General features: G+C 43.9%; 1 long non-coding RNA gene across 1 annotated transcript in view; it reads left to right on the top strand.

The window, feature by feature from the left end:
- The window catches only part of LOC128322154 (uncharacterized), a 72,679-nt gene extending 45,979 nt beyond the window's left edge, over nucleotides 1-26,700 (top strand). Inside the window, exon 3 of the long non-coding RNA XR_008305564.1 lies at nucleotides 24,866-26,700. This is a non-coding gene — a long non-coding RNA (uncharacterized LOC128322154). The remainder of the gene's footprint in view (nucleotides 1-24,865) is intronic.
- Nucleotides 26,701-27,210: the final 510 nt, after the last annotated feature.

The raw sequence follows: 27,210 nt of genomic DNA, 5'->3' as shown, positions 1-27,210 counted from the left end.
TCAGTCCTGCACCTGTTTTGTCAGGAAGGCCTGTAGCTGCATTAGGAGAAAAAGAGCAGGTGCTCAAGGCAGGAGATCCTGGGCACACTCCCACCACCACCCCAGGTCAAGGGTTGGCTTGCAGATGCTGTTGGACTACAACTCCCGTCATCCCCAGCCACAAAGACCATTGTGGTATTTGGCTATTATGGCTAGGGATGATGGGAGTTGTAGTCCCACAGCATCTGGGGACAGCTGGTCTTGTGGTAGCAAGTATGAATCGTCCGCCTTGGTTTGCGTGTAGAGAGAGGACTACATATGAGTAAGATATTCTTCTTAGGCGATGGGGCTGTAGCTCACTGGAAGAGCATCTGCTTGCATGCAGAAAGTCCAAGGCTCACTCCTTGGCATCTCCAGGTAGGGCTGGGAGAAACTCCTGCCTGTAACTTTGGAGATCTGCTGCCAGTCAGTGTAGAGTCTACACTGCAGACAATACTGAGCTATGATGGCTCAGTGATTTGACTCAGTATAAGGCAGCATCCTATGATCCTATGAGAACCTTAGCCCTAGGCTGAGGTCTTCATTTCATTTCATTTCATTTCATTTCAATTCAATTCAATTCAATTCAATTCAATTCAAAACAAGGGATGGGCCTTCTCTGTTGCTGCCCCGAGACTCTGGAATGCACTCCCTGTAGAGATAAGAGCCTCCCCTCTCTGACACCTTTTTAAAGGTCCCTAAAGACTTATCTTCACCCAAGCAGTTTTAATTAAACTGTGGTTTTAAACTGTTTTAAGGGTTTTTTTAAAAAAACTTTTATTTATTTATTATTTATTGAATTTATTGAATTTATTATCTATGGATTGATTGATTATTTATTGCCTACTATAAAAATCTCTAGGTGGTGTACAGAATTAAAACATAAAATATAACACTTTAAAAATTCATAAATAGATAAAAATCATAGATAAAATCACATTAAAACACATTAAAATTTAATCAAGTTTGTTTTTAATTTAATTTTTAAAGTTTATTTTACATTTGTGTTTTAACTTGTTTTATGTTGTCATAAACTGCCCATAGATGGAAGTTTGGGGTAGTAAAACAAATTTGATAAAGAAAATACAATACAATACATAAATACATTTTAGCTGGTCACATATATGCAGGATTCACACTTCTTCAACAAGTCGCAGCAGAATTAATCCACACACAGCCTTGCCCCATCTTCTCCCTGTTACGACACACTGCATCTCCCACACAGTCTTCCGTGAGTCCAAATGATTTGTATGACTGGAATAATTGGTATGTCATTTCCCAGGGATACAAAAGGAACCTGGAGGTGTGGGGAAAGGACTTCTTTCAGAGGACAGGTCATGGGATGACCAGCCCACATCATCTTCCTTCCTGGGTTACGATCACCAGGACTGGTCATCGAGTTTCAAGCACAGGAATGCTATTAACTTCCTCACTGTCAATTTGCATTTCCTATTTCTTCCCATTCGCTGAACAGAGTGCCAGTCAATTGCAGCCCAGGGCATATGTCTTCATGACCTGCTTCTTGAGAGGCAGTGTCGCATATTGCCCAAGAGATTCAGCCCAGCAGTAGTGACATGGTCTGGGACTGCTGAATCCATAGCGTAGCTCTAAGAGTGTGAGCGGCACCCCAGGAAGTCCTGGGTTCAAATGTCACATCTGTCATGAGCTCATTAGAAGGCCTTGGACGAGCCAATATTTCCTCAGTCTTTGTCCCCATCCACAATAATGGGTCGCATAATATTGACCTACCTTACAGGCTTTGAAGGATTTATTTATTTTACCTATCTATCATAGTTATATGCCACCCAATATATGCATCTCTAGGCAGAGTACATAATACAAATTGCAATATAAAATTAAAACACTTTCACAGAATTTAAAAACCCCCAATTAAAACCAATTCACAAAGTGAAACCATTAATACGATTCCACAGAATAAAAACAATTAAACCGTTTAACATGAATTTTAATTAAAAGCCTGAGGAAACAGGTGTGTCTTAAGGGTCTTTTTAAAAGCTACCCGAGGCAGCATATGTGAAGAGCTTCAAGCAGTCTATAGCACTATATGAAGGTTAAGTGTTACTATGATTTGTGGTATCTGTAACCTGCACCTAGTCCCTTTCATTCAGTACTCCTCTATGGTGTATCTGAAAATCAGAGCAACAACTCATACTGATCACTGATTCAATGTGAAAAGGGGTTTGTTTCTCTACCTTAGATTAACAAACTTCAAAATCCATGATTGAGGGTCAGCCATCTAGAGATTTCCTGGGCCACATGTGACCTTTTGAGAGGTTCCATCTATTTCTTCTGCCCACCTATTTATCCTAGAGAGAAATCATTGTTGTCCTAAGGGTGACATAAGTCTGATGAAAGCGGTATCTGTGGCAGTAGGACTTGCTAGCAAGTTACTTTGGGAGGACTGATGATAGAGTCCTTATTTTGACATTGCAAATCTCCTAGACTGGTTTTTAGGAAGAGAATATGAAGACATCTCTTGATCTTAAGCAGTTGCTGAAATGTGTTATAATTACACTATCCTATAAGGCTGGAGAACTGAGTCAAACAGAGGTGGTAAGAGATAATAATTATTTATTTATTACCTAATGCCTGCCAGATAGCACTCATTCAAGAGTTCTATAAGAACTCAAATGTGAAATTGCTGAGCTCTTAGCGAAAATACGTAACTTGTCCCTACAGTCGGGCTCTGTATCAGAGAACTGGAAAGTAGCCAATATAAAACCAAATTTCAAAAAGGGATCCAGGGGAATCCAGGAAATTACAGGCTGTGCCTGGTAATGTTAATGGAAAGCATACTTAAGTATAAACATACAGAAGAACAGGGCTTGCTGAAGGAAATCCAACCTGGCTTCTGCAAGAGTAAGTCTTGCTTTACGAATCTCTTGGAGTTCCTTGAGAGTGTCAACGGGCATATGGATAAAGGTGATACAGATGACATAATATACTTGGACTTTCAAAATGCTTTTGATAAAGTACCTCATCAAAGGTTCTTGAGCCAACTTAGCAGTTTGCAAGAACCTCATCAAAGGTTCTTAAGCAAACTTATCCCATAAGGGGTCAAGTTTAGTCGTGGATTGGTAGTGGATTAAAGGACAGGAAAACAGAGGGTAGGAATAAATGGACAGTTTTCACAATGAAAGTTCTTAAGAAGTGGGATTCCCCAGGGATCTGTACTAGGGCCTGTGCTTTTTAGTTTATTCATAAATGATCTAGAAGCTGAGATAAGCATTGAGGTGGCCAAATTTATGGATGACACCAAACTATGTAGCATAGTGAAATATTCCAAAACGGTTTGGGAGGAGCTCCAAAAAGATCTCTCCAGACTGGGAGAGTGGGCAACAAAATGGCAAATGCGGTTAAGGGTAAGTAAGTATAAAGTGATGCACATTGAGGCAAAACACTCTAATTATACACATACACTGATGTGGACTAAACTGTTGGTGAATGACCAGTACGTTTTTTACACCTGGCTTTTAGTTTGCATCTCCTCTGGAATAGAGGAGGTGCATTCACATATTGGCCAAATATACCCTGAAGTCCCTGTGAGCTATTGGGGAGAACACACACAATTCAGGGTGTTTTTTTTTTTTTTTAATGTGCGTTAGAGTGAAGCCTGATTTATATCTGGGGTTAAAAATCCACTTTTTGCTTTGGGTTTTTTGGGCAACTTCGAACTCTCAGTAAACCCGCAGTAAAGCCTGTTGTCTGGGAAAGCTCCTTGAGAGGGATCTTGGGGTTGTGGTGGACAGCTCATTGAAAGTGTTGACTCAGTGCATGACAGCTGTGGAAAAGGCAAATTCCATGCTTGGGATCATGGGGAAGGGGATTGAAAATAAAACTGCTAATATTATATTGCACTTATACAAATCTATGGTGTGGCCACATTTGGAGTACTGTGTACAGTTCTGGTCACCATATCTTAAGAAGGACATTATAGAACTGAAAACGGTGCAGAAGAGGGCAACCAAGATGATGAGGAGCCTAGCATCTTCCTTATGAGGCTACAACATAGGGGGCTTTTTAATTTAGGGGAAAAGGCAACTACAGGGAGACATAATAGAGGTCTATAAAATTATGCATCGCCATTTCCAAAAGGTAGTGCTGGGGGATTACTGCTCAGCCGCTTGGCAGTTATGTTACAGGGTTCTACAGGGTTCCATTCTTTCCCCTATTATGTTTAAGGTCTACATGAAACCTCTGGGAGAAGTCATTCGGTGCTTTGGCTTGAGGTGTCATCGGTATGCATATGACAGTCAGTTGTATCTCTGTTTTCCATCAAATGCAGGAGAGGTGGTGATTGTCCTGAATCAGTGCTCGGATATAGTAATGGACTGGGCTGGATGAGGGTGAACAAGTTGAGACTCTATCCTGACAAGACAGAAATAATGCTGGCTGGTGGTTCATCCATCTGGGGGAATGATGCTCAGCCTGTTCTAGATGGGGTTGCTCTTGCTCTGAATGACCAGGTTCACATTCTGGGGGTGCTCACTGATGTAGCACTGTCACTAGAGGCCCATTGCCTCTGTGGCTCGGAGCGCCTTTTATCATCTTTGGCTGATATGCTGTGGCCTTAGTTTGATAGAGATAGCTTGACCACAGTTACCCACACTCTGGTAACCTCCTGCTTAGATTACAGCAATGTGTTGTATGTGGGGCTGCCTTTGAAAATGGTCTGGAAACTGCAGTTAGTCCAATATAGGGCTGCAAGATTATGAACTGGAGCTGGACATTTTGATCATATCACGCCAGTGCTCCGTCAGCTGCACTGGCTCCCAGTCCATTTCCGGGCCCAATTCAACATGCTGGTTCTAACCTTTAAAGCTCTAAATGGCTTGGGACCAGCTTACCTGAGAGAATGCCTTGCCGCATGTGTCCCTACCTAGATTTTGACATGCTCTTCAGAGCTCCTGCTCCAAGTGCCCCCACCAAAGGAGTTGAGGCAGATGGCTACTAGGGAGAGGGCCTGTTCCGTGGTGGCACCCCATTTATGAAACAACCTCGCTAGTGAGGCTCACCTGGCACCATCATTTTCTTCTTTCAGACACCATGATGAATGATGCTATTTACACACAGAGGCTATTCTCATGATGGAGAAAAACCGGGCTAAAGAAGCCCAGCCCGGTTTTTCCCCATTGTGAGAACCAGCAGGCTTGTGGGCGAGCCCGGTGGTTCTCTGGTGGCTAGCCCACCAAAGTAGCCCTCCCCTTAGCCCAGGTTAGTGGAGAGAGCACTCTGCTAACCTGGGTTTTCCGATTGTGCGCCACCACGGCGTAGCTCCATGCCCTGGCAACACATGAGGATACCCCTGCCGGGAGGCTATAAGCAGCCCCCCAGGTTTGGAGGTCTCTCCAGGATGCCCTGCACGCTCATGTGGGGCATCCTGGAACTTCCGGGGGCCGTGCGGCCCCTGATCCCCACCACCCCTGTCGGCTCCGTGACGGAGCCGGCAGTCATGTGGGCGGCCGATCCGGCTGCCCAGCTACGAGCAGCTGCTCGTCTGCAGAGAGAGTGGGCTAAGCCTGCTCTCCCCACAGAAGCGCCTCACAGTCTACCAGATGTTATTGACTGGATTTGGTACTTTAATTGTTGGGCCCTTTCCAAGGATCTAGGATATAAAGAAAAATTAAAAGATATTGTCATAGTATTCATGCTATCCCAAGTCATGTGGCCTTCTGTAGCTGATGTGTTGTAATTTTATCGATGCCCAAGGTGTCGAGATGGTGTTCAAGTTCTTTTGGTACTGCACCAAGGGCACCAACAACTGTTGGCACCACTCTTGTTCTCTTTTTCTAGAGCCGCTCAACTGAAGGTCCTTGTATTTAGTTATTTTCTCCAGTTGTTTTTCATCGACTCGTCTATCCCCTGGGATTGCAATATCGATTATCAGAACCCAATTCTTCTCAATGACTGTCAGATCAGGCTTGTTGTATGTTGTTTGTATTCAAAAATCCCAAAGGATTTTTCCTCTTCATTTTCTGTTACCTCCTGAATCGGATTCATCATCATCATCATCATCATCATCATCATCATCATCAAATGTTGTCAGATACTAAATCTCCAGTGCTCTCAGATAAAAAATGGTTTTGCTGTGTGAATATATTGGGTATATACTAGGGCACACTGTCTGTCAGTTCACAGTCGGCAGTGGTGAGGCCTAATGCTCAGTGCAAACTGCACCCTAAAACATATCCCAGAATCTTCTGCAAGACACAGAGGTTCTTAGCAATGGGTGTCAAATGCTCACTACTGCTGCATGTCAACTATCAAATACAAGCACATATAAGTTGTCAGGCAACATTTATTTGTATTTATTTAACATATTTATATACCACCCCAAACCTGGGTCTCTGGGCAGTGTACAACAAAATAGATCTCCTCCTATATAGGTTTTGCCCTTCCATTGAATTTATTAGTGTTCTTAAGCTTGGGTTGTTTCTGCTTTATGAGTGTTCTGTATTATGCAATGTCTGGTTTTAATATTGTATTTTATGATAATATTGCCAACTCCTCTAAGAGCATTCTAGCTGCAAGCAAATTTTGGAGGGAGGAAAAACACCAAAACATTGAAACCAAATATTGTCAAACATCAAATACAGATAGAAAACATTCAGAAAATATTTAGCAAGTCTCTGGTGTGCAAAGAATAGCTGAACAATAGGCAACATTCCTGAAGGAGAATTTTAAAGAGAATTTTGGAAAGCGATTTTGTTACAGCTTTCAGGACCGACCCATTATTTCAAAGATGTAAAAATACACCTAATATGAGATGACTAATAACAGAAAATGATAACTTAGATTTGAGAAGAATGTGACCCGAGTTCACATCCCACAGAAGTATGTTAACTATATTATTAGGAAAAGAAAGGAAAGATTGTGCCATCGAGTTGGTGTCGACTCTTGGCAATGACAAAGCCATGTGGTTTTCTTGGTAGAATACGGAGTGGTTTACCATTGCCTTCTCCCACGCAGTATGAGATGATGCCTTTGCTGTTGTCATTGAAGTGAGCATCCGCCTCCAGCAACTTCCTATATCGCTGCTGCCCAATATAGGTGACTACAAATATATATTTACTAGGCACAGCCTAAGAAGCACACTAGTGGAGATTCAAAGTAACAGCCTCTTGCTCCCTAGGCAAGCTGATTCCCCGCTATGCCACAACAGCTCATAACTATATTATTATGGTAAAGTGTGCCATCAAGTCAGTTTTGACTCCTAGTGCCCACAGAGCCCTGTGGTTGTCTTTGGTAGAATACAGAAAGGGGTTACCATTCCCTCCTCCCATGCAGTATCAGATGATGCCTTTCAGCATCTTCCTATATCACTGTTGCCTGATATAGTACTAGTGGGGATTCGAACCGGCGACGTTCTGCATGCTAGTCAGGCATTTCCCAGCTGCGCCACTTAAGGTGGCCTAACTATATTATTACTGTCTCTTTAAGAAACAAACCCAGTAGGCCTCTGGATGAGACAGGCCACATGAGAAAACTGGGGAAAGAATTCCAATTTTGCAGCTGCAGCCTGTATGAGTAGTTGAGCTTATGTGATTTGATCTCCTTGAGGGCCTGAACATTCTAGGCCCAGATGGGTGAGTAAGCAGAGACAGTACTTGGATAAAATGCACTTCTTATTCCCCATTCTTAGTTTTTCTGTCCTGGAGCTTTCCAGTGAGGTATAATAAGCTATCAATAGTTGAGTTATCAGAAGACGTCTGGTTTGTACATAAGATCATAAGAACAGCCCTGCTGGATCAGACCCAAGGCCTATCTAGTCCAGCATCCTGCTTCACACAGTGGCCCATCAGATGCCTCTGGGAAGCCCACAGGCAGGGAGTGAGGAATTGCCCCCTCATTTATTCAGCACAATGAATTACAGGAAAGGAGCCGACCAGGGGAGATTTTCCTGCAGCTGCCACACACTGCAGCAGTCAAAACTTTATGCGCTTTAAGTGTTAATATCTCAGTGATGAGGCATCTGGGCTAGCTGCCTGGAGCTCTTTGTTTTCATCACCTGCAATGTTTAGCGAAAGATTTAGGCATCCAAAACATGGCATTGCCCTTTCATTAGGCGAAGGATAGGTGGAGTGCATTTGGTACACACACACACACACACACACACACACACACACCCATTATATATTATTCTGTCTGCAGAAGTCAGAGGCGACGCTTCAGAGCAACCGCCAAGGATTTTGAGGAGAGTCTAACTGTCTAAAGTGCTTATCAGATGGCTCCTTTCTAATATATTTTAAAATAGGGTTTCCCAATATCGTTTCATGAGGTGTCTGGAGATGCAGGAGGCTGCAAAGGATTTGTATGGAAATAGGATGGGGATAGACTGGAGAACAGCTGGTGCAGCGTCAAGTGAAACTGACAGAGTTTCGCCAAGTTCCTGGTTCAGGTATCAGACTGGCGTCTGTGGTTCAGGTCATAGCCTTACCTCTGCCATTCAGTAACTAGATCAGAAGTTCCTAACCTCCAATCCCCAGATGTTGTTGGACTTCAGCAACACCTTCCACCATCCCCAGCCACAATGGCTATCTGGAGAACCAAGGTGGGCACCCCGGCACTCGATAGCTTTCAGCATGCCTCATCTACATTGGTGCTGGGTGGGGGGACTGCTGCAGTCTTGCGGTAGTGAGCTTGAAGGGTCCCCTTTGTTAAGCAGGGTCCACCTGTATGCTTGCTTGCATGCAGAATGTCCCGGGTGCACTTTCTGGCATCACCAAGTAGGGCTGAGAGAGACTCCTTCCTGAAACCTTGGAAAGTCACTGCCAGTCAGTGTAGACAATATTGAGTTAGATGGCCCAATGGTCTGACCCAGTATAAGGCACCATCCTACATTCCTGCAAACAGCTTGCTTGCTGTGAATATTTGTAATAATATGAAGGAAGGCACTTTGAAAGGCATTAATATATATGTAAAGAGTAGGGTCCAAGGAATTGCAGCGCCTGAGCTAAGATGCCAAATGCTGTCTTGCCCTTCCACCCTTGTGGGGATCATCCCCCATCCAAAGTTGACCCTTGGAAACTTTGAAAGCGGTGCAGGGATCAGGGGGGGTCAGATTGGTCCTGAAGAACTGCTCCAATAGGAACAGTAGGGTGCATTTTGCCACCCTGCTGGCCTGGCACCCCAGTTATCTGCTGCCTGAGGTGAGTGCCTCACCTCGCTTCATGAAAGGGCCACCTCTGAGACACTTCCCATTGGACTCACTTCTGTTTATATTTAGGATGGGAGCACCTGTGTGAAAGACACCATTGGATTTCATCCAGAGTCCAACTTGTGCAACAAATGTCACTCCTGTCCCCCTGAAATGCATGTTGTCCTTTCTGTGACCCTCAGTATAATTCCAGTACCACTACTGCCTATCTAAAGTACAGGTACAATCATAGTAAAAATATAAGCACTAGCCTTACAAAGGTGTTGTAAGGATTACTGTGATAATGTTGGTAATGCCAAAGGAATGAAGAGCTGGTCATCAGAACCAGAGATGAACAAATACAGGGAAAGAAATTCCCAAACCCTCCCCCCTAATCTGAATTTGCTAGTATGAGTTTGAATGGGTATTCAGACTTTTCAGCATTCCCAATAATGGATGTTGCTAGGAGTAAAAAAATAAAGTCATGATTAGTATTGAATATAGCAGGTCCATGTTGCCTTAAAGTTACTGTTTTTAAAAAATGGCCTTCAAAGCTGATTTTTCCAAAGTGAAATTTGAAAATATCAAGCAATACAAAAAAAGGTGGGTGCTAGGAGTTCTCAGAAAACAAAAAGGGCAGATCTGAACAGTAGGGATATGCATGGACTAGTTTGTGCACTCCTAGGAGGTGTGGGGGATGTCCTTTAAAGCAGAGATTCTCAACGTTGGGTCCCTCCCCAGATGTTATTGGACTTCAACTCCCATAATCCCCAATTAAAGGCCATTGGGGCTGGGAATTATGGGAGTTGAAGTCTAATAACATCTGGGGACCCAGCATTGAGGATCCCTGCTTTAAAGGGCAGGGAGAGTGCCCTTACCTGCCCTGCTGCTTTTTCCTGCTGGTGCTCTTCCCAAAAGCATTGGTGCGGGGCTGTAGCGTACGTCTCTGAAGCCCTGGTCAGCACCGTACAGGAAGTGTGCATGTGCATTGGCCGCTTCTGGTACAACTCAGATCCTTGGAGGACACCACTTCTTACTTCCCTCCATTGTGAAAACTATCAATTTATTCCTACCTTCTGTTTCCTGTCCTTCAACCAGTTATTGATCCACATATGAACTTGTCCCCTTAACCTATGACTGCTAAATTTGCTCAAGAGCCTTTGGTGGGGAACTTCGTCAAAAGCTTTTTGAAAGCCAACCGGATCACCTTTATCCACATGCCTGTTGACACTCTCAAAGAACTCCAAAAGGCTGGTGAGGCAAGACCTGCCCTTGCAGAAGGCATGCTGGTTCTCCTCCAACAAGGTCTGTCCTATATGTTTAACAATGTTGTCCTTAGGTATGCTTTCCATCAATTTACCTGGCACTGAAGTTAATGATCCCCCCTGGATCCCTTTTTGAAAATGGGAGTTATATTAGTTCCTTTCCAGTCCTCTAGTACAGAGCCTAATTGTAGGGACAAGTTACATATTTTTGCTTGGAGATCCACAATTTCAGATCTGAGTTCCTTCAGAATGCTTGGGTGGATGCCATCTGGCCCTGGTGATCTCCCAGCCCTATCTTGGAGATGCCAGGGAGGGAACTTGGAACCTATTGTGTTCAAACATGCAGGTGTTCTTCCCAGAACAGCCCCATTCCCTAAGGGGAATATCTTACAGTGCTCACGCATGTAGTTTCTCATTCAAATGCAAACCAGAGCCGATCAAATCAGATTCATGCTTGCTACCACAAAACCAGCTCTCCTTCATTTTCTGCCCAGGGTTGGCTTTGTGGGTGGGTAAGTTGTCCAGGGTGCCTATCTGAAGGCAGCCATATAGTAAGTCCTATGGTGGCCCAGGGACAAGCCAATGCCGCTACCTTCACAGCTTCACGTTTGGACATAATGGTAAGGAAACCGTAGGTCCCTGCAACTCCGGTCCCTTGTTACATGCGAATGCGGCCATTGTCTCTGCGTGGATTGCTCATCTCTTCTTTGAAAGTGCACACTTTGTTTCATGTAACACACAAGAAAGGCAAGGCTGCATCAAATCTTTGCACAGTAGCTCTTCTCCGTGTCATCATTGTTGATTCAAACTTGTTTTCATTGTCCTAATCTCATGGATGAAATATTGTCTTTAAACCACAAAGATAGGACAGAAAATGAAAAAGAAAATGAAAGAGGGAAGGAGAGAGAATATCCAAAGACTGCAATTAAATTGTGCAATGTGGCTACTTGCTTTACATTTTCCCTTTGGTTTAAATATCTAGTCCAGCGTCCTGGTTTCCATAGTCCCAGAGGTTGTTGCCATGAAACGCATAAGCAGGGCATGAAAAGCCCTCCCTAGCTCCTCATGTTCCAGCAGCTGGCATTCTATTCAGTGACAGGCTGCCTCTGAACCTGGAGGCTCCTCATCGAAAGTAACCGGTAGACCTGATTTCCATGCATGTGTGTGCTCCCTTTTTGAAGCCATGTAAACCAATGGCCATTACGTCTAGCAGCAGTGCATTTCATAATTTAATGATGCATTGTGTGAAAAAGTTGTTTCTTTCATATCTCCTGAATCTATTGCCCATCAGCTTTCCTGGGTGACCCACATGACATTTATTTCATTAGTTAGTTAGTTAGTTAGTTAGTTAGCTAGTTAGTTAGTTAGATGATTTCTATACTGCTCTTCCAAAAATGGCTCAGGGCGGTTTACACAGAGAAATAACAAATACATAAGACGGATCCCTGTCCCCAAAGGGCTCACAATCTAAGAAGAAATATAAGATAGACACCAGCAACGGTCACTGGAGGGGTACTGTGCTGGGGGTGGAGAGGGCCAGTTACTCCCCCCCTGCTCAATAAAGAGAATCACCACATTAAAAGGTGCCTCTTTGCCCAGTTAGCAGGGACATTAAATGCATCCCATGCTTTGATTGCTTTAATTTTGCTTTGAATCCTTTTAATTTTATATAGGTGCTTTAATTTTCCTTGGTAAACAGTAGCCAAATTAGGACCCCCCTGGATCGCGGGGCCAGCCTGTGCACTAGGTGGTCTTCAGCAATCACCCAGGACACCAAATATTGTGGGGGGTGGGGTGAGGGCACTCTCTCTCTCTGACGCCCCTACCCTCGCAGTGAACATGCTCAGCAACTGCCAGTGGCAGCTGGGATGGCGGGGGGGGGGGGCACTGAGAAAGCAGAGTGTACTTTTAAAAATTTGTAAAACATCCCACCATTGCTGCCCCATCCCCTCATTGCCCCACTCCATGTGGAGTCTCCCCCGCCACGCACCCCACCCCCATCACTCCGCTAGCTGATGTGTATGTGCAGCGGCCATTTGAAGAGCCAGCCCTGTAAAAATCTTTGCTAGACTCAAATGGCCACCTCACATGTTAGGTGAGCAGTCAGGCCAGACACTGTGCAGGGCTGGGCAGTGGTGCGGAGCAGCAGCTCTGGGACACCTTACAAAAAAATTTAAAGTATCATCTGCTTCCTTACTGCTCCCCCTGCCCCAGCCAGTGCCAGCTGCCAGGTATGACTTCGGCACCCCCCCCCCCCATTCAGATAAAATCTTGTTCTTTACAGTAAAGGTAAAGTGTTCAGTCAAGTCGGTGTCAACTCCTGGCACCCACAGAGCCCTGTGATTGTCTTTGGTAGAATACAGGAGGGGTTTACCATTGCCTCTTCCCCCACAGTATGAGATGATGCCTTTCAGCATCTTCCTACATCACTGCTGCCTGATATAGGTGTTTCCCATAGCCTGGGAAACGTACCAGGGGATTCGAACAGGCAACCTCTGGCTTGCTAATCAAGTCATTTCTCCACCGCACCATTAGCTGGCTGCTGAATATAATTTTAACAGAATGGTGTGTGTGTGTGTGTGTGTGTGTGTGTGTGTGTTTGCCAAAGTCATACTTCACCTAGGGCAACAAAAATGTGAGGACCAGCCCTGATCAGGAGTATGACAGAATGGTAGAAGACTTTTACCCCACCTCTGCCTTGCTCCCAATCCTTATTCCGCCCCCCCACCCCACACACGGTATTTTCCAAGAAAAAGATGGAGTGAATTGTGGCTTTTTTCCCTTGGAAAATATCACCCGGAGTGGGGTGAGAATTTGAAACAGGATCTCAGGGGTAGTCCCGGTCTGCGGGAGGCTCCGATCCATCTGCTGTTTACCAAGGAAAATAAAAGCACTTCAGGGCCAGGGACATATTTAGTATCACTTGTTCAGCCCCTAGTGCTGTGGAAGAGGGTTTTCTCTAGCTGCTTCCTCCACAACATGCATCATCTCATAAAAATTCTTTCCTGTCTCTTCTGCCCTTAGTTGTCTGCTTTCTCCATGTGAGAAATTAACTCCACATGGACTGAGAGGAAGTTCTTCCAGGCCAGAGGGTGTGACTTCATGAACTCAGTCACCTCTGACGTTAGAAATTAATTGCCCTTAACAGCTCGGCTTCAGTTTGAACACAGCACACACTGTAGCCCTCTTCAGACATTATTTGAGAACATAGAAACATAGGAAGCTGCCATATACCGAGTCAGACCTTTGGTCTATCTACCTCAGTCTTGGCTTCACAGACTGACAGCGGCTTCTCCAAGGTTGCAGGTAGGAATCTCTCTCAGCCCTATCTTGGAGATGCCAGGGAGGGAACGTGAAACCTTCTGCTCTTCCCAGAGCAGCTCCATCCCCTAAGGGGGATATCTTACAGTGATCACACTTCTAGTCTCCAATTCATATGCAATCAGGGCAGACCCTGCCTAGCTAAGGGAATGAGTCATGCTCGCTACCACAAGACCAGCTCTCCTCCCTGTAAGCCCGCTGTAGGCATGAATGGCAGGCAAAGGGAATCAGGAGTCCCGCCCCCAGGATGTCTCTGGACCAGGGGCATAGCAAGGTTGGAGTGGGCCCAGAGATAAGATTTTAAAATGCCCCCCCCCCCCCACTGAAGTAAAGAAAGCTCATGAAGTGAAGAAATCTTAAATGAGGCTGAATAGTACTCTTGGAAAAAATACAACAATTTGGCCAACTAGCTGGGTTTTATATAAATAAGATTAAAACAAAGGTGTTGACAAAAAATATGGATCAGAGATCTAAGGACAGACTTTTTGAAATAAGTGAACTGAAAGTGGAGATAAAAATCAAATATTTGGGCGTCTGGTTGACAAATAACAATTCTTTGTTCTTTTCAAATAACTATATTAAAATATGGAATACAGTAAAAATCGACTTGCAAAGATGGTCTAGAATGAACTTGTCTTTAATGGGAAGAATCTCAGTTGTGAAAATGAATGTTTTACCTAAAATGCTGTTTCTTTTTCAGACTATTCCTATAATTAATACTTTAACTTGTTTTTAGCAATGGCAAAAGGACATAACTAAATTTGTTTGGCAGGGTAAAAGACCAAGAATTAACTTTAAAAATGTAACAGATGCTAAAGAAAGAGGTGGTCTTACCCTGCCAGATTTAAGGTTGTATTTTGATGCTGTCTGTTTGACGTGGTTAAAAGAATGGATAACATTAAGAAATCCTAGAATACTTGATTTGGAAGGATTTGATAGAAGGTTCGGATGGCATTCATATCTGTGGTATGACAAAAGTAAAATACATAAAGATTTTTTGAATCACTATGTAAGAAGGAGTCTAATGAGAGTGTGGGTAAAATATAAAAAATGGCTGGAACCTAAAACTCCTTTATGGTTATCCCCGATTGAAGCTTTAGTACGTAAAGAGATAAATATGCAATCGCAATGGAGTACCTACAAGGATTTGTTGTGTTTTCAAGAAGAGGGCTGTAAGTTTAAAAAATCTAATTGAAGTACAAAATCTGGTTGGTAATTGGTTTCAGTACCATCAGTTAAATGAAGTTTTAAAGAAGGATTTCAAACTTGGATTTGAGGATCAAATGTTGAGATTTGAGAAGGAGCTATGTGAAAATGATGATAAACTAGTGTCTAAGACGTATAGGCTGTTGCTTTTGGAAGAGACAAGAGATGAAGTGGTTAAAACGACTATGATAAAATGGGCTCAAGATGTGGGTCATAATATAGATATGGCAGCTTGGGAAAAATTATGGAAAACTGATTTAAATTTCAATGCATGTTACACTTTAAAAGAAAATTATTATAAGATGATGTACAGGTGGTATTTGGTGCCTAAAAAATTGGCGATAATGTAGAAAAATGTTCCAAACAAATGTTGGAAATGTGGACATTGTGAAGGAACTTTTTTTCATATGTAGTGGTCTTGTAGGAAGGCAAAGGTCTTTTGGGACATGATATATAATGAGTTAATTTTTTTTTTTAAAAAAAATGACATTTCCTAAGAGGCCAGAATCCTTCCTGTTGGGAATAACGCAAGGAGAGTTTTCCACAAGCAATTTAACACTCTTCATGTATGCAACCACGGCGGCCAGAATAGTATATGCACAGAAATGGAAGGACAATGAACTGCCCAAAAAAGAAGATTGGCTGATAAAAATTTTGGAATATGCGGAGATGGCAAAACTTACAGTACTAATAAGAGATCAAAATTTGGAAGGTTTTAAAGAAGATTGGAAATCATTCTTACTGTACCTAAAGAACTATTTTCCTAATATTAATTTTTCAACAGGGTTTGAAATTTAGTAATATTAGCAGGTTGAGTAGACTAAAATCGAGTTTGGTAAGATATAGGTTATATATTTTGAATTATTATAGCAAGGGTTAATTGTATAGTTAGTGATTCGTGCGGATTGGTGAGCTGGAAGTCAATTTTTGTTTAATTGAATGTAATGAGATGTTTAAGATATTGTTAAAATCAATAAAAATTTAATGCAAAAAATGAGGCTGAATAGTGGTAACAAAAAGCATAGTAAAATTTATATATATATATATATGTATACACACACACACACACCCCCCCCAATAGATTGGTTTATATATATGTAGGCCACAATAGAACATCACCCTAAATTATTTTCTAAAAGGTTTTGTAAATTGTGGACGATGCAAGTCATTTAATGGTACTAGAGAAAGGCATGCTGTTCTGGTAGCTCCAGGTCTTAACACTCACATCAGTTTCGGAGAATGAATACAACTGAAGGAAGCCCGGGCGGGTGCGTGGTTGGGGGAGTCAGTCATGTGACTTGCCTCGGGGGCCCCCAAGGCAGGGGGCCCCCAGACAACTGTCTCCCCTTGCCCTTTTATAGTTACGCCTCTGCTCTGGATGCATCAGTCCTCCTGTCACTGGCTCTCTACACTTAGGGCATCTGTCTAAAGAGGTGTGATTGCTGCCATTTCTGTGATCAGCAGCTTCATTATTGAGGGATGACACTCGCCTCTTCAGATGAATGCCCTAAGCACACAGAGAGCCAGTGGCCATATAACTGATGTGTCTGGAGATGGGCTTGGGGCTGGGGGATTCCACTTGCCTTTGCTTTCCACTCACTCTTACAGCTGGCTTCTCAAATAATGTCTGAAGAGAGCTTAAGACTTTGCTCTTTCTAGTACATTTCATTATTGTTGGTCCACATGATGTGCGCAATGTTACCAAGCTAGGACTGCAGCCAGGAGTGCTGTAGGCTTCAGATGCAGCCCCAGTCCTGCTTTGGGGCCACGATTGTGGAAGTTGCGTTTCTGCATTGTTGCGAATGCGGAAGCCACTGGAAACACAGCTTCTGCCATTGCTGCCCCAAAGCAAAGTCAGGGCTGTCTTTGAAGTCCATAGTATCATCAAGGCACAATGTTACAGCTCTGTAACACAGTGCAACGTAGTAGTAGTAGTAGTAGTAGTAGTAGTAGTAGTAGTAGTAGTAGTAACAGCAGCAGCAGCATACCTGCCAACATTTCCTTATTTTCCCATTCAGTTGAATGAGAAAATAGGGATATGTTGGCAGGTATGGTCATAGTAGTATTTTGCTTTTCAACAAGGGTTTACAAAGATAAAGAATGATAATAAGATGGTGTTTCCCTGTCCCCAGGCACGTAGGTATAATTGAGTGGGGCTGAAGAAATGTCTCTGGGCCGCTGGTCTCTGGGCAGTGCCACCCCAACCCCTGCTCTGCCTCTTGGGGTGCTTGGACACCAGGTGCCCAATACTACCAAGCAATGTCACCGCCTACTTCCCCTCACCAGGCCTGGGGCCTGCCTGCCTGCCTTTGCAGCCCCCACTGGCCATCTGGTTGTCTGCCTGCTGGGAGGAGAGCTCGTCTTGTGGTAGCAAGCATGACATGTCCCCTTAGCTAAGTAGGGTCTGCCCTGGTTGCATATGAAAGGGAGACTAGAAGTGTGAGCACTGTAAGATATTCCCCTCAGGGGATGGAGCCGCTCTGGGAAGAGCGTATAGGTTCCAAGTTCCCTCCCTGGCATCTCCAAGATAGGTCTGAGAGCGATTCCTGCCTGCGACCTTTGAGAAGCCGCTGCCAGTCTGTGTAGACAATACTGAGCTAGATAGACCAATGGTCTGACTCAGTATATGGCAGCTTCCTATGTTCCTATGTACTGCTGCTGGACTGCCTCACTTGGCCAGCCACAATGTGGCCTAATAATTGTATGGCAGCGGCTCGCGCCATTGCAGTGATGCCATTAGACTGCGATGTGATGCAGTCCGGCAAAGGGAAGCAGGATGAGCATCTGGGGCAGGATATGAGCAGCAGGCAAGCGGCATGTGAGCGGTGAGCAGCAGGTGAGTGGTGGTGTATGAACTGGCATTGCATTGCATACAATAGAGCAAGGATGTATGCTTGCGTCTGTTAGGGAAATTAAATTTATCTAAACTGTCCGTGTCAAAATAAAACAAAACATAACAGATCTCTTCCCTCCTCCCTCTTTTGCCTTTTTAAAAAATGAAAACATATTGGCAATCTTGTAAAAGCCTCTGTGGTGCAGTAGAGAAAATGCATAAGGCCAGAGCCGATGTGAACTGGAATAGTTGCCTGCCCCCACCTCTTGCGATGGCTTGTGACTTCTCCCAAGGTTGGAGTATCTGCTGACTTCCTGGGCCTTGCTGTTCTGGATCCTTGCTACTGGCTTGTCATAAGACCTTCAGCAAGTTCCTTCCTCCAGCTCTTTGTGCTCATGTGAGATAAACAATGCCTCACTTGCTACATTGGGGATAGCTACACCTGCCATGATAAAGTGTCTTCAGATTCATTGGCAGAAGGCAATTCTCTTGTGCAAGCAGAAAGGCTACTGCCGTGTTCCAGTTGTCTCCATCTATGCAGCCCTTGAGGATGTTTCCCATAGATTATCTAAGCCATAATTACACCATACTAAGCAACAAGCCATGGGTCCAAGTGGGAATCATGCTTGCTGTGCCACCGACACTTTGCATCATCACAATGGCAGCCAACCTCCTTCATCCCTGATGGGGGTAGATCACAGCTGTGATAACACAATGGCCACATCCGCATGTCACATGAAACCAGAGCTGAAGGGGCCTCCAGTTGAATTTTTTGACCATCCAAATGTGTGCAACTGCAGTTTGGACAGAAAATGGACCTGCGGTTCCACTTTCCAGACTCTGACTTCTACCTTTGATTTGTAGTGGGTTTCGCCACCTGTACCTCCAGTTCTGTGGTGCCAGCGTTACATCCAAATGTGGCACTGCAGTCTTGCTGTCTGGCAACCGGAATTGAGGGAGGAAGCTCCTCCCTCTCTCCGGCTGTGATTGGCTGCCAGGGCTGTCCTGCAGTCAAGAAAGAAGCCCACACAGCCAGTTCCCCCTCCTCTCTGCAGTCTCACTGACTGTAAAGAGGGTGCTCTTCGTTACATCCAAATTCAGATGGGAGGCCAGGGGGAGGGGGCTACATGCGAATGCAGCCAATGTGTCAGTGGCATGGAGGAGCCTCCACAGTCACTAGCAATACCAACAGAGTTTTGGGTGGCTCTGAAGTGGTGAGTATGTATCTAGGGGTGTATCTAGGGTAGGGCAGGCAGGGCACATGCCCCGGGCGCCACTTGAAGGGGGCGCCATTTTTCTAAAATTAAAAAAAATGGCTGCTGAAAACAAAATGGTCACTGCACATGCTCAAATGGCCTCTGTGAGGCCCTAGGCCATGCCAGGCCACGCAGAGGCCATTTGAGCATGCACGGCAGCCATTTTGTTTTCAGTGGCCATTTAAAAAAAAAAAATTTTTTTAAAATGGCCACCACACATGCTCAAATGGTCCCTGTGAGGTCCTAGAGGCCAACGGGGGGGGAAGCCTTTTCATGCCCCCCCCGGCCTTTAGGAAGCCCCCAGAAGGGGCTACAGGTAATTTTTTTTAAAAAATTAATATAATATAAGTCATTGTACACATATTCAGTTTGGCACTATGTACAGAGAGTCAGGGCTTGTGAATACGGAGCTGAAGCTTATGTGGTAGAATTGTATTCATTTGTTCTTACTTTGCTTCTTGTTATAAGTGAGTTAAATGTGATGTCTTAATAATATGGCTATTAATGGTGAGTTTGTCTTTGAACTGGTGTAAAATCCTTAGTATTAAGGCCCACTGGAAGTTTCTTGCTCTCTTTCTCTCATTTTAACTGTCTTTCTGAAATACTAGAATATATTCCAAACAGAGACACAGTTTACTCTGCATATCCTTTAATTATGTTCAGAGTATCTGGGGAAAGTCAAATTCTCCATTTATTTTTAAAACTTATGTAATAGTGATGCTGCAATGCATAGTAGAGAATTAGACAGGCACTTCTGTTTAGTTTTCCAAGTACACCTCCACATAGTATTTGGGTATTTCATGAGCTCCAGCATACTGAAATTTGTAGTTTCTCAGCATTTTTTGGTCTGGCTACATCCACTGCTAAATAGTTTTTGAAATATTAAAAGATTAGCGAGCTTGACTTGTATTTTTGAGCTGATATTATGGTAAAGTTATCTGAAAGATGGGTGTCAGATGTTTGGACAGGGGGCGCAATTTCAGTGCTTGCCCTAGGCGCTATTTTCCTTAGATACACCTCTGTATGTATCCCTCTTGGTTCTGCAGCTCACTGCACAGTATGCCAGCCAGTAGGCTCATCCTCATGCCACAGATGGGGGAAGTAAAACTGAGAGGTTGTCGTTTGCCTGTGGCCATGTAGGCTGTTAATGACAGAAACAAGAGCTGAAAAAGCAGCTTCTTGGGTTCACATTCTAAGCTGGGGTTCTAAACTTTGGATCCGCAGACATTGTTGGACTACAACTCCCATAATCCCCAGCCACAATGGCCTAAGGATGATGGGAGTTGCAGTCCGACAACATCTGGGGACCCAAGTTTTATAGTTGCTTCCCTTACAGACACAAAGAAATCTTATGTAGATAGAACCAAAGGTTTATTCTGAAACTCCATTTTTCTACTTCTTTCCCTCCCTTTTCCTTTCTAACTCCACCTCACCCCCAGATTTCTACAGGAACCCCACTGGGACAAACTTCTCAACAGCAAAACATAAAAGATTACTTGATAGAATACAACACCAAGTTTGGGAACCCTTCTGCTAAGCTGCTAGAGCATCTGACTAATGGGGCTGTAGCTCAGTGGTAGAGATGCTTTGCATACAAAGGGTACCAGGTTTAGTTCTTGGCAGCACCCAATAGGGCTTGGGAAGGCCCTTGTCGAAAACTCCAGAGAACTGCTGCCAGTTAGTGTTGACCAGGCCTGCTCAACTTAGGCCCTCCAGCTGTTTTTGAACTACAACTCCCATAATCCCCTGCCACAGTGGCCAATAGCCAGGGTTTATGGGAATTGTAGGCCAACATTTGCAGGAGGGCCAAAGTTGAACAGCCCCGGAACTGTCGACACTACTGACTTAGTACAAGACAGAATCATACACACATCAGCTGTATTTGCATCAGCGCAGAGATCTATGTGCTTCTCTGCTTTCGTGACCAGGGGGTGGGCGGGGGGTGGGGTAGAATAAGGTCATTGATTTCAGCCGACCTGTCCCAGGTAAGCACAATTCAACCCAGCTGACTCATGATCATGCTGAAATAGTTGCTGGCAAGAGCTCTGAAACCTTCAATCCCATCACAACTCATCCCTCTGAGTGGGTGTCAAAACTTCGCATTAGAGAAGGTGTGGTCAGCAGTACAAGTGAAGCAAGGGGGGAAAGGCCTCAAGAGACTTCTGAAGCATTCCTGGGTTTTTCCCTTGCACCCCAAGCACTCCTGTTTGAGTTCTACCTTCCACAGAAGAAAAAGGCCCAACAGCCAGCAATCAGAATGCATCGTTGATGACAAACATAATCTTCCTTTCATGAGTCACCAGCATCGGGATGTCCTTGTGGTATAATCAGAGTGCTGCTTATTACGCTTGCGGATGATAACTGATCAAAATCTTAATGAGTTGTGGGAAAGGAGACAATAGGGCCCTTTGCCAGCACTCATTCACCTTGACAACACACCCACAGGCCAGGTACAAAGATCGCCATTGTTTACTTGGAAGACTGACAAGACGGGATTATGGCGTGTGTGTGTGTGTGTGTGTGTGTGTGTGTGTGTGCGCACTATAAGCTCTTCTCAAGTGCCTGTTACTGAGGGGCATGTGTGTGTATGAAAAATTCAAGAGATCGCCCATGATAATTGATTACTAAAGTCATAATCCTGATGGCCTAAACTGCTGTTTGGGATGCATACACTATCATACGTGATAGCAATAATTAACATGACTTCTGACATGGGAGAGGGTTATCATGATCAAGGCCTCCAGAAGCAATGTTGGATTTAGGCACAAGATAAGTAAGCCAAAGCTTTGGGCCTCACATTATGAGGACGCTGTGAATCTTAAAAATGACTCAATTTCAAATGTTACATAATTGGTTGAAAACAGAGGAGAAAGGAGAAACAAGACTCTAGAACACACAATATCGTTCTGTTAAGACAAAAATATACTTATATGACTACACAATTGTTTATCATATTGAGTATCTGAATCTGTACATTACAAGTTTTCATAAATGTTAAGTAAGAAATCAGATGTTTTCATTTGCAGGTATTTCTAATGCAAATAGACATATTCCAATATAACTGTTTTTGCTAGGTTACTGGGTTTTTGTTGCATCTTTGCTAAATACTGTATATATGTAAAAATTAAGTTTTATTATTTCTATTTTCTTAAAAAAAAACCAAAAAACTTTTGTGTGTAATGCTATGGGGTCTCATAAGCTTGACATAACTTGGGGCCTCAACGTGTCATAATCCGTCCCTGCACAGGAGATCCTTTGCTACTACACTGAACAATCTGTGATGAGCAGTTTTTTATAGGAAGGAACACCTTCACATGTAAAAGTAAAACTAGAATTCACGTAATTCACTTGCAAGCTAGCAAGCATGCGGTTTATTGCTGGAGTAATAGTGAACAGAAAGAGAAAGTAAAAGGAAAGTGTAAGGGTGGAATCTGTAATTATAAAAGGTTCTAAGTTTAACCAGGTTCTCAAATTTGGCTTCCCAGATGTTACCAGACAACACTTTTCATTATCCCGAGCTACAGCATCTGAGACCCAAGTTTTAGAATCTTTGCCATAATGGTAATATGACGATGACAAATATTTATATACTGCTTTTCAACAAAAAAAATTCCCAAAGCGGTGTGTGTGTGTGTGTGTGTGTGTGTGTGTGTGTGTGTGTGGGCTCCCTGTCCCCAAAGGGCTCACAGTTTAAAAATGAAACAAGATAGACACCTGCAACAGTCACTGGAAGGATGCTGTGCTGGGGATGGATAGGGCCAGTTGCTCTCCCTCTGCTAAATAAAGAGAATAAGCATTTTTTAAAAGGTGCCTCTTTGCTCAGTTAGCAGGGGCGAATATACTCCCCTTTTATTTCACACCCTGGATATAGTCTTTCAAATAATTTAGATCTCTTCTTTCTGCCACTAGATAATTGCTTCCCCATGAAACAGGACTCTTCTCTCGTGCTGAGGACACCATTCCACACAGAGAAGCCTAACTAGATGGCCCTTTAGAGCGCCTCAGGTCCTCGTTTTCTGAAACCTCAGTAGGATTCCCAGGGCCTTCTTCTTCCAGTCACTCAAGTTCCTTATGCTACAGAGAAGGGACAATTGCTCAGAACACATGCTTTGCATATGGAAGGTCCCAGGTTCAATTCCTGATATCTCCAAGTAGGGCTGGGAAAAGCCCCTGATTGGAATCTTGCAGAGCAGCTACCAGTAGGGATGTGCACAAATTGATTTTTTTAATTCAATTTGTGCCCCAAACAAATCACTCCTGATTTGTTTTGTGTCCAAATCTACACCCACAAATCACCTCCAGACTTGATTTGTATTTGATTCAATTTGATTCAGATTCGGATTGATTTGGACCACTTAACAAGGTCCTAGGGGCACCAAATATGGATGGTAGGTAGGTCCCCATGGGTGCCACCTACCACCCAAATTCAAGGTGATGGGGCACTTGTTTGATTTTTAATGATTATTTTTTTTAGTTTTTACTGATTTTGAATATTTCTGCCATAGGAAATAATGGGAATTTGAAGTTGCACTATCCTAACCCTAACATGGATCCCCAGCTTTCATTTAAAAACAAACAAACAAACTCTAGGCCTCATAGAAGTGGAGTTATGGAGCAAAATGTGCGGTTATTATTTTTCAAGTGTTTGCATTCTTTAGTGTATAATAACTTTCCCTCATAATGAATTCCTCTGAGGATTCATTGCACACCTTCAGTTCTTCTGTTCATTTGGACTGTCATTGGACAGTGCCAAATGTCAACTGCCATGTGCCAAATACACACACACACACACACACACACACACACACACACACACACCACCTGCAAGGCAGTGGGGTACTCATTTTATTTTTTAGGAATATTGAAGTGTTTAGATTATTTGGTGTCTAATAACCTTTCCTCATAATGAATCCCTATGAAGATTCATTATATGCCTTCATTTCTTCTGTTAATTTTGACTGTCATTGGACAGTACTAACTGTCAACTGCCATGTGTCAACTGCCCCCCCCCCACACACCCTGGGGTACTCGGTTTATTTTTTTAAATGAATTTTTGAAGTGTTTAGATTCTTTAGTATCTTCATTACACACCTTCATTTCTTCTGTTCATTTTGACCCCACTGCTTTGCTGGTGTGGGTGGGGAATTAGTGTCATCCAATGTTCCACCTACGCCCCCCTCAACCCACAAGCCACTGGGTACTAAGTGTATATTTTAGGAATTTTTGAGGTGTTTAGACTCTTTGGTGTGTAATGAATCCTCATAAGGATTCATTATGAGGAAAGGTTTAACCAAAGAGCCTAAACAATTGGGGGGAAAAATCCTAGAACATAAACTGAGTAGTACCCCACTGCCTTGTGGGTGGGAGTGGGGTGTAGTTGGCACATGGCAGTTGACATTTGGCACTGTCAAAAAGTCAATGGGGTGGAGCTGGGGTGGCAAGGTGTGGGGGTATGAAGTGACCAAATCAAAGCAAATTGACCTGGTTCAGCTATGGCTGCTTCAGTTTGGACTGAATTGATGGTGAGCTGGTTGAATTCAGACTCAAAGCATCCATGGCCGAATCAGGCCGAATCTCATCCAAATTGCCCCTGAAATTTCACACAACTCTAATCTTTATCCCATTTGAACACATTTCATATATTATAGAAAACCTGATTCATGAAAATGCACAGTTCCACCTTTTCTCTAATGTATGAAGCAGACCTTGGTCACACAGCTGTGTCAGGCTGAGAAAGTTGTGAGTACAAATCCCTTTGGGTTATTTTATTAATAGATTTATTTCTCTTTGTCTTTCTTCATGACTTTAGGGATTATGGATTTCTTCTCATGCAACATGAAGGGTGCTGGTCAGGCAGACCTTACATGCAAAGGGAAGAAGAACTTTCCTGCTTTATCCAAATTGATTGTTCATACTGCTGTACAGCCAATCACACAATTAGCCTGTATCATTTGAGTGTGAATGTCTTTTGTGTATTACAAGAGCTGTCATGATTAGCCAATTTTGATTTATGTTATAGATGCTTGAGCAAGTATTTCATGTTTGCTGGATCTTAAGTTTTGTGCTAGAATGGGTGAGAAATGGGTTAAAATGTTGAAAATCTCCTCCTGTAATATTGGGCAGCAGCGATATAGGAAGATGCTGAAAGGCATCATCTCATACTGCGCGGGAGTTGGCAATGGTAAACCCCTCCTGTATTCTACCAATGAAAACCACAGGGCTCTGTGGTCTCCAGGAGTCGACACCGACTCGACGGCACACTTTACCCTCAATGTTTTTTAAAAAGCCAGTTTCTAACATTCTTGGCTCCAGAGAACACTTGAAAATACAGCTGTACTTCTCAAACTCTGAACTAATTGGGATCTAAGCGTGCAGCAAAGCCAGGGCCAATTTAAGCCATTTTCCTCTGCAGCATTTACAAGGGACCCCAAGGTTCGCCAAGTAATCAGAAGTGAATTTCAGGACCACTTGCAATGGCATAGAGTGGCACAACCTTTGACTTTGCTCACGCAGACGTAAGCAATGCAACAACTATGCTTCAGAATCCTTTGTGACATTGCAATGGATTCTGGGCTGTATTTGTCGGATCATGCAATGCTGCTTCAGCAGCCCTAAAAAATATGGCCACCCCCAAGCACCTGCTTGACTTGCTTGTGCTGTCAGGAATCGGGATGGCCCGAGGTGAAGAAACTCCAGCAATCCTCCCCTGCGCACATGAACCCAGAGTCAAGGCATTAGTGGTTACTCCATGTGTGTGGACACTAGCATAGGGTTATGTGAATCAGCGCTCAGTCAGAGAGAGCATCAATGTTCAGCAAAGTCATGAGGAAACCCACAGTCTAAAACGTTGTCACTGCCCTGTACTTCCTTACAGCCTCTATGGGTGACTTCAGCTTAAGAGAAATTTGTTGCTCCTCTTGGCAAATGTCCTCTTCTTGTCTCTCTTTTGTTCTTCCCTCTTTGCCCTCTTGCACAGTTGTCACATACCATGATTCACCTGACATGGCAGAGTGATGAGACAAAGAACAATCCCTTCCTCCAGGACAAATCGTGCCTCACCTTCCCACCTCTGCTGTAAGGGTGTCACAGTTCACGCTGCCCCCGTTGACCTGGGCTGATGGAGTGTGGGCTGTGTTGCTTCTCTGGAGATGTGCCTCTGGGTTTCATTGAGGTAGTAAAGCTGTGCTTGAGCTTTACCAATTCAGGTATGTGTGTGGGGGTGGGGGTGGGCCGTGTGTGTGACATTATTTAGTGCTCCTCTGTACACCTCCCCCCACCCTGCAAAACTCCCACATCGAAAACTAGCATGTCAGGGAAGGCAAGAACCCCTACATTGTTTTAAAAAAACAACAGAAGACACATCTTTTTGGAATGGCTTTTAAATATTTTATCTGCTGCTACATCTGGTAGGCTTTTAAGTTTTACTTGAAACTATTATGATTTAGTTTTAATTTGAAACTTTTAGAATTTGTAACTTTAAATGTGGCTCGAGCTTGTCTGTTAGCTTTTTAAATTGTATTAATTTCTTATTGTTTTATGTTGCAGCTATTTTATTAATGTTGTAAGCTGCCCTGAGTAGTAGTGGACTGGAAAGGTGGGGTATAAATATTTTAAATAAATAAATAGCATTCTAAATGGAAGGAATGTATTGTTTGGTGGTGCAGTCAATCATGACAAGACCCTGGGGCTATTCTCACGATCAGCTAGACTCTGCTAGCCCGATTTTTGCTGATCGTGAGAACCACCAGGCTCAGCTGCGAGCCCGGTGGTTCTAAAGCGGGTAACCCGCTACGGTGCCCCTGCCCTTAGCCCAGGTTTGCGGAGCAAGCACTCCACAAACCTGGGCTATCTGATCATGAATAGCCACGGTGAGGCTCCGTGGCGCAGCTACTCGTGAGTAGACCCCCGGAGGGGAGGCGAAAAGCGCACGCAGGGCATACTGGGGCTTCCGGGGGCCACGCGGCCCCCGCTCCCCCCAGCTCCATCACGGAGCCGGCAATCGTGTGGGCAGCCGATCTGGCCGCCCAGGGCTCCGTCCCCGCTCACCGCCCCAAACCGGGTCTCACTAATCGTGAGACCCGGTCCCCTGTCTTCAGTCTGAAATTGTTTGTAGTCATACATCCCAGAGTGACTCAGGTTACCACCATAATGAGT

Source organism: Hemicordylus capensis, chromosome 4 (assembly GCF_027244095.1).
Source record: "Hemicordylus capensis ecotype Gifberg chromosome 4, rHemCap1.1.pri, whole genome shotgun sequence".
NCBI classification, from domain to species: Eukaryota; Metazoa; Chordata; class Lepidosauria; order Squamata; family Cordylidae; genus Hemicordylus; species Hemicordylus capensis.
This window is presented reverse-complemented; position numbering and strand designations above follow the sequence as displayed.